The sequence below is a fragment of the Saccostrea cucullata genome, unplaced genomic scaffold, assembly GCF_032062105.1.
Source record: "Saccostrea cucullata isolate Sc308-1 unplaced genomic scaffold, CSIRO_AGI_Scuc_v1 ctg2990, whole genome shotgun sequence".
NCBI classification, from domain to species: domain Eukaryota; kingdom Metazoa; phylum Mollusca; class Bivalvia; order Ostreida; family Ostreidae; genus Saccostrea; species Saccostrea cuccullata.
The window spans coordinates 113556-121843 of NW_026922947.1; positions in this window are offsets into that span (position 1 = coordinate 113556).

Here is an 8288-nt window from a genome sequence, read left to right on the forward strand (position 1 = left end):
GAAAGGGTGGGGAACTCCCCCCCCCCATTCTTATAGACTTTGTATCATGTCAATAGTTACGACGAATTCTAATGAGAAGCCGATCAGTAGCGACCATGAGAGCAAAGTGCCTTTGATTATGTTGTTCATTATAAATTCAATATTGTGTGCTATATACATGTTAGTAATCAATTATTTCCACCCCCCCCCCTTCTTTGGGAATCACATACAACTGTACCCCTCACTTATTCCCTAGTGCGAACATGTTAGCGCCCAGATATCAGAATATCGCGCTATATACCCAAATTTTGTCGAAGAGAATTAAAACTCCACAAACATGCCAATGGAAGTTTATTGATATAACCTCCCCCCTTCGTCGCCCCCCCCCCCCCCCTTAGTAAAATCCCTGGTTCGCCGTTGGCATTACAAACACACTCCCTAAGCCACGAGAAAGAAAAATAGAACTAATCTAGACCCTTATTTTCACTTAATTTGTAACATCCATATAATAAAACAAATAAAATCAGACTTATTTCATGAAGAATATCTGTTATTTATGAGGGGGGGGGGGGGCTACACATGCATTAATGTTTTATACAGGTTACAAGTATTTATTGATACATCAGAGACAAAACATCAGTAATCATACCGGTACTCTCAGTGTATAATTTAGAGTTATAGCTATTTTCAAATCGGGATCGGAATCCCTCCGATTCAGATTCGTTTCATATTCATTTTCAGATTCGGATTCGATTCATATTCAGAAACATCTCTATCAGAAACATGTTGAATATGTGTACTAAATGTAAATTGTGAAAAAATGTCAAATAAGCCCTGGGGTTGAATATCGGGGGGGGGGGGGGGGGGGGGTGGGTGGGTCCTGTCCACAAGCACCTGTGAATTATATTTCTTCTGTAATTAAAACAACAAAAAAGCCTGTTTATCGCCTTCTCAAGCCAAAATATCAGTAATTTTTTTTTTACATCGTCGGTAGCCTCCATTTTAACTCTCGCACAGTCCGAGATTTGAAAAATTGTTAACAATAGGACCCGCGAGATTTCGGAGAGTTGCGAATCTCTGGATTTATGTGTCTCTGATGTTTATGAATGGTCTCTTACTGAACAAACACACAGTATGTGACTCTCCATACTGTAAGAGGTACGCTCTAGAAGGGTATATACATATCGTGACAATAACCTCACACCTCTGTTATAGAAAACTGAAGAATCTCTAAGAAAATTTTTGATACCCTGTTTATAATTTTTGATTTCCTTATTTCTATATGCAATGCGGATGACCAGCAAAAATATTAGCATACCGCTGTTCAGTTATTTTGTTATTAATTAAATAGTGGAATCTATAGATGTAGTACAGTGAGTGTATTGACAAACATGATATTCCAAAATCAATGCAAATTATGAAATGCACTTTAAATTAATTTAGAATTACATTTAGCTATAAGATACAAAAAAAATTGTTTGAAAGTGTCTGTGGTATTTTCATTGATATGGATGAGGCTTTGATTTCAAGAGCTACCTGAATTTCAGAGCACTTGAAAAAATTTCTTTCAGGAAGTAAATACTCAAGATTCGGAGAAAGGAAATGAGAAATCGGAGAAAGGAAATGAGGAATTCGGGAAAGGTACTATGCACTCAAAAAATCAAAGGTAAATTGATTTTACTTGGATATTGTTAATTAATTTCCTTTCATTGTGGCCTTATGAAGATATTAATGTTGATATGAGATTGAAAGAAAAAGCTGATTATTAGCTCTACTTGTAAGAGACCAGTAGAGCGTATGCAAGAGTAATGCGTCCGTCGTCCGTCCGTCTGTCTGTCTGTCTGTCTGTAAACAATTTTTAAAAATGCAACTCCTATTAGAGTTTTGGTCCGATTTCAATATAACTTGGCACATAAGTAGACTACACTAAGATACAGAATTCTATGCATTGGTTTTTGATTTCGATGAACGGTGTTGCCATGGTTTCTAAAAATAGAAATTTCTGTGAACTTTTCTAAATGCTACTTCTCTTACAGTTTTGGTCCAATTTCATTATAACTTAGCACAAAAGTAGACTACACTAAGATACAGAATTCTGTACATCAGTTTTTTTATTTCTATGTATCATGCAAAGAAATGCCGTCCGGTTTAGAATAAGCCTAGTTAACTGTCCTCAATTATACACTTAATTAAGGTCTGCCGATTTTGCTTGAAAACCCGCTAGGCACTAGAGCAGTGATATCAAAGTATAGAAATTTAGGTCAGCAGCTGTTTACAACAGGCTTCAGGATGAAGTTTTATAACTCGGAGATATGCGTTGAGAAATTAGAGAAATTATGATGGTAGCAAAGAGTCATAGACGGTCACATAGTAATTTTATAAAAAATCATTCTTATGACTTATAATTTTACTATTCATTGCCTCCATATTGTTTACACTTAGAAACACAATCTCAAAAACATTTTCATGGAAAAGCTTTTTAAAATGCAAAATATTGTATGTGTTTATTGATTTACATACGTGTAAATATTCTATACATTTAAGCTGATACAAGTAATATTGATTTGTATTATGATGAAATGACCATTACACAGATATGTTTTGTTTAGAGAGTTTTAAGATTATGTATAAGTAACGTCGTATAAGAGAGAACTGAATAATGATGAGTTTAAAAAAAATTCAATCAGAAATATGATCATATTTGCACGGTTGTCATTTTCTGCAATGTGTTAATAAATGTAATTTAATAATATATTATTTTTGTACTTATGCTGTGAAATGTATCCAAAACTTTATAATTGTCACTACTGAATATTTTCCGCTTTTTAGACAGCGCTTCATTATGTATTGGTGGGAAATGCAAAACTAAAAAGTAAGAATAAGAAAAAAGTTTTTTATTTGGAAAATTTCGAATTTTTTTCGACCATGAATGGAGGCACGACCGTCTGCACCTGTGCAAGCACGTGTAATGTTTCCATTGAATACCAACAGGCAGGTACGTACGCATTTTTTCTTTCATCGGTGATCCTGTGATTAAAGGCGCCTATTGAGAATACTTCAAATGTTAATAAATTGAGGTTAAAGTGAATTCGAAAAATTCACATGAATGTATATATATTTGACAAATGCACATTTTTAAAAACTCAGTAATAGAGTGTTGGATTGAAGCTTTACTGTGTGTGTGTGTTTTTTGTTTTTTGTTTTTTTTTGGGGGGGGGGGGGGTTGAGTGTTTGTTTGTTTGTGTTTGTATTTGTTTTTTTGATAAGGTAAAATGATTTATTATTCATTGAACACATTTTCTTGCAAATATTAATAGGACCACTATGATACGGAAAATACATGCAAGAACAAGACACCACGTAAAGGAAAAGGATTTTTTGAGCTGAAGCATTCACAAAGGGCAGAAAGAACAAGAGGCCCAGGAGCCACAGCGCTCACCTGAGCACATCAGGCTTGAATTTACTCCCACCCTATCCCCTCCGGGCGTTCATTATTTGAACAAACTAGAATCTACACTACCTGAGGACGATTCCATATAAATACCACTAATCATAGCTTTGAAGTACTTGTAAAGAAGATAATAAAATATTCCCTATATATCCCTATGTAAAACTTGGCCCCACCGTAGTACCGGGGGTCAAGATTTGAACAAACTTAAATTACCTTTACTGGAGGATGATTCCACACGAGTTTCATCTTTCCCGCCACAGTGGCTCTGGAGAAGAAGATTTTTAAAGATTTTTCTTATATATTCCTATGTAAAACTTGGGTCGGCCATTTTGACCCAACCCTTGTCCTAGGGGTCATGACTTTAACAAATTTGAATCTACACTACCTGAGGATGATTCCACACAAGTTTTATCTTTCCTGGCCCAGTGGTTCTGGAGAAGAAGATTTGCTAAAATTACCATTCATTTTTTTTTTACAAATTCATGATTATCTCCCTTTGAAAAAGGGCGTGGCCCTTCATTTGAACAAACTTGAATCCCCTTCACCCAATGATACTTTGTGCCAAGTTTGGTTGAAATTGGCCCTGTGGTTCTTGAGAAGAAGATGAAAATGTGAAAAGTTTACAACAACAACGACGACAGACAACGGACACATTTTGATCAGAAAAGCTCACTTGAGCCTTCGGCTAAGGTGAGCTAAAAAGAAAATACCAAAGTGCTTTTCGGGATGCTTCAAGTCTTGTCCACTCTGATGTTTCATCCATCAAAGTTCAGCTTAATTTCAATAATGGACAAGTTTCATCCTTTTTTTCCTCGCAAAGTGTCCCCTCATGAAAATGGTACTTTGGAAAATGAAGGTTTAAAGAATGCGTAAGACCTTGATGTAATTCAAAAAGAGATAGCGGTCAAGGACAAGTTCAGAATTTCTGATGAAGCTTTACACGAATTACACATGATTGGTTCAATTATTCCAAGCAAGTCAACCATCAATGAAAAAAAAATCCGTCTCAACACAACTCTGGAGATAATGAGCCATCCCTCAGTAAGTCCATGCACTGCATTTAAATGTGTTAATCACTTTCAATATTTTTATTGCATCATTTTAATATCAATTTTATGAAACACTTCATAGCATAGACCATTTACTTTTATTTAAAAAAATATTTTCTTAACATAGGCAGACATTCTAGAGTTTGTTCTGCAACACCAAAAATACCTGAGGTACATTGAGAATGCTACTGTTACCCTGCGTTTTTCATGTGACGGTGCTAAAATTGCAAAAAATGTCTCCTCTGTAAGAGGGGTGTTCAAGATTTTCGTAAATTCTATGGTCGATACGATGACCTTGTCAGCAAATACAATTTATCATTGAATGAAATGCTCACTGACGTTTTTCATACCAATTGTTAGTCCATTATTTATACACTGAATTGACCATGGACTTTGTTCGTTATATCCTGATTATGACAACGAGCACACGGCGCGTGTGACCGATCAGCAGGGGATGCTCACTCCTCCATGGCACCTGATCCCACCTCTGATGTTTCGGAGGTCCGTGTTTGCTCTGCTCTTATTTTGTATATTTGTTTAATGGACGTTGAGATTGAATACTGTTCGTTATTTCCAAATCCTTCTTCTCTAGAGTTCTTTAAAGAGTAGGCTCATTTTGGGCAGCCAGAGAAACCAAAATATTTCATAAACCGGTTAATACCTGCCCGCCGAAATATGGCTGATATATTGCCGACCTTGGCGTTAAACAATATATAATCAATCAAAATCTGTTTTGTATACCTTCGTAATGTATGAAAAATATTCAAAATTTTAATAACATTCTGATTTCTAAACAGTTTTTAAACGTTTTTAAAAGATGCAAACATTTAAACATTTGAAATTGGAAAATTTTTCTTGCCCAAAGAATAATATAAGAAAAACTACCCCTGATATCGTGCAGAAATGCCTGGTTAGGTTCCTCACTTTTTTGTGAGTAAACATGTTTAAGTAGCAATATTTCGAACAAGATGTGTTTGTGAAACACTATGCACCCGGCGGCAACAAAGTTCAAAAAATCTATTTTTAGCATATTGATCACAGTCAAGGTAACAAGGTCATTGATCATGGTGTCATTCGAAAGAACTTAATCAGTGGAGTATGCATACTAAATATGAAGTCCCTATCTCCTTTGGTTCAAAAGTTATGGCAAAAAGTGTAAAGAGCTATTTTTAGCATATAGGTCACAGTCAATGTCACAAGATCATTGACCTTGCCGTCGTTTGAAAGGACTTTATCGGTGGAGTATGCATACCAAATATGAAGTCCCTATCTCCTATGGTTCAAAAGTTATGACAAACAGTGGAAAAAGCTATTTTCAGCATATAGGTCACAGTCAAGGTCACAAGGTCATTGACCATGGTGTCATTTGAAAGAACTTAATCGGTGGAGTATGCATACCAAATATGAAGTCCCTATCTCCTATGGTTCAAAAGTTATGGCAAAAAGTGTAAAAAGCTATTTTTAGCATATAGTTTACAGTCAAGGTCACAAGATTATTGACCTTGATGTCATTTGAAAGGACTCTATTAGTGGAGTATGCATACCAAATATGAAGTCCCTATTTCCTATGGTTAAAAAGTTATGACAAACAGTGGAAAAAGCTATTCTTAGCATATAGGTCACAGTCAAGGTCACAAGGTCATTGACCTTGATGTCATTTGAAAGGACTTTATTTGTGGAGTATGCATACCAAATATGAAGTCTCTATCTTTTTTTGTTCAAAAGTTATGGCCAAGGTTAAAGTTGACAACAGACAGACAGACAAACAGACAAACAGATAAACAGACAAACAGACAAACAGACAGGACAAAAACAATATACGCCCGGGATCTATCGATCCGGGCGCATAAAAATTTATCAATACTTAAGGAAGGTCTAGTCTGTCCTGACAGAACTTGTCTATAATTCATTTCAATTAGAATGCAATACTGTATAAAAAAGTTAAATCATTCATTATTTATCCACACTAATACATTTTGTTCATTTTTCAGACTCCTGTGGCAGAACATCACATGTTGCAGATCACTGCCGTAGGTATGCTCTAAGTGACAGCTCTAAACGGTTTCCTTCGCAATTCAATCAAAACCATGCTAAAATTTGTGAGGCCTGCGAACAGATCAAAGAAGTTGTAAGTGATGTCAATCAGCATGTTGATAATTTTGATTTCTCTGCAAGGGTGGCCAAAGATGACAGACATAAATCGACTGACGTATGCTGAAATAGGAAATTAAGGATGGAAAGTTCATGCATCTCATTAGATTAAAAAATCAAGAAGAGGCAAAACAAGAAGTATTGGTAACTTTATCCTATTTTAATGTTACATTACCTTAGGCTTGCTTATCCTTTTTCTCCTTCTTGGAAGACTTTGATTGTTTTGTAGGGTTTAGAACTACTGCATCATTACTTCCATTCGTGTTTAACAAAGATCCGGGCCGTATATTGTTTTGCCCTGTATATTTGTCTGTCTGCCTGTTGTCAACTTTAATCTTCGCCATAACTATTGAACCATGAGAGATGGATATTTCATAATTAGTACGTATACATCACTAATTAAGCTCTTTCAAATGACACCTACCTCAGTCGGTAGAGCGCTCGCTCTGTGATAAGACAGTCGAGAGTTACCTAAGTCGATACAAATATGGGTAGCTTTCTCATTACTTAGACTTGTCCCATGAGGAGGATTTTAGGGTCATAGTTGTCTGGGGTGGGGACAACATGGAGTGGGTTTGTCTGGTCATTTGTTGTGTTGATACATGTGTTTTTACTAGGCATAGGTTTCTCCATTGGCTTGTTCTACATGCAAGGAACATCAGTACATACTTCTGCACTTCGGCCTTGGTGTCCTTCACAGAGACTAGACAAGGAAAATATAAATGCCACGCAATGTTTACAAGCTCCATTATCCATGTAATAGAGATAGCATATATAGACATGATATATAAATCAATCATGTCATGAATTACAACGCCTTTATAATATCATACAGGTAGAATATAACTACGTTTATGGCCCAACCAAGTCTGCAAGGTTTTCCAATTCCTCCAAGTCAGCCTTTGACTTCAAAATCCAACAAAAAGTAAATGCAACAATCAATTGAAGAGCAAGTTCCTACCATATCGGGTATTTAAAATGCTTCAGCACATTTTTTTCTTAAATATATCAAATATTTATTTCAAACTACTTGTTGTCTGTTTTAAATTATAGTCTTGTTTTTTAGCATCAGAAAAGAAAATTGTGAACTACTTAGAGTTGAGCAACTGCAAGTACAAATGCATTTGAACACACAGTTGTTACAGGCAACTATTTCAAAGATCGATGGCCTTGGATGACTCCCAGTACCCGGTAAGATTAACACAGAATAAGACGTGTGTTTTCCTCTCGATGCACAGGCAAATGTTGATAAGCTTATCATTAGTAAAAGTTGAGAAAGATAAGAGAGAATGATGTATTATTAAATAATCACTAATCCCTATTTTTCTACTCTTTGATTTCTATCTGACCTATCGGTGACCTTGGACCTGGTAAAATTTATAATATTTAATTTTTAGTAAAACTAGACCAAGAGATTAAAGTTTAAATCTTTTTTTAAATTTAAAACTTTCATTTCTGCATTCCAATTCCTAACGATTCAGTTATTTAAACTAGTTGAGACTTAAAAAACTTTTTTTTAAAGTAAATGTTGGATGAGTTTACATAAATTGGAACAACTTGTAACGAAGAATCCAGTACCATTAACAGGTCATAAATGTAAGCAACCAATATTTAAGTCTTATAGTAAGGGATTTTCTATAACCCTTGTTACAAAATGG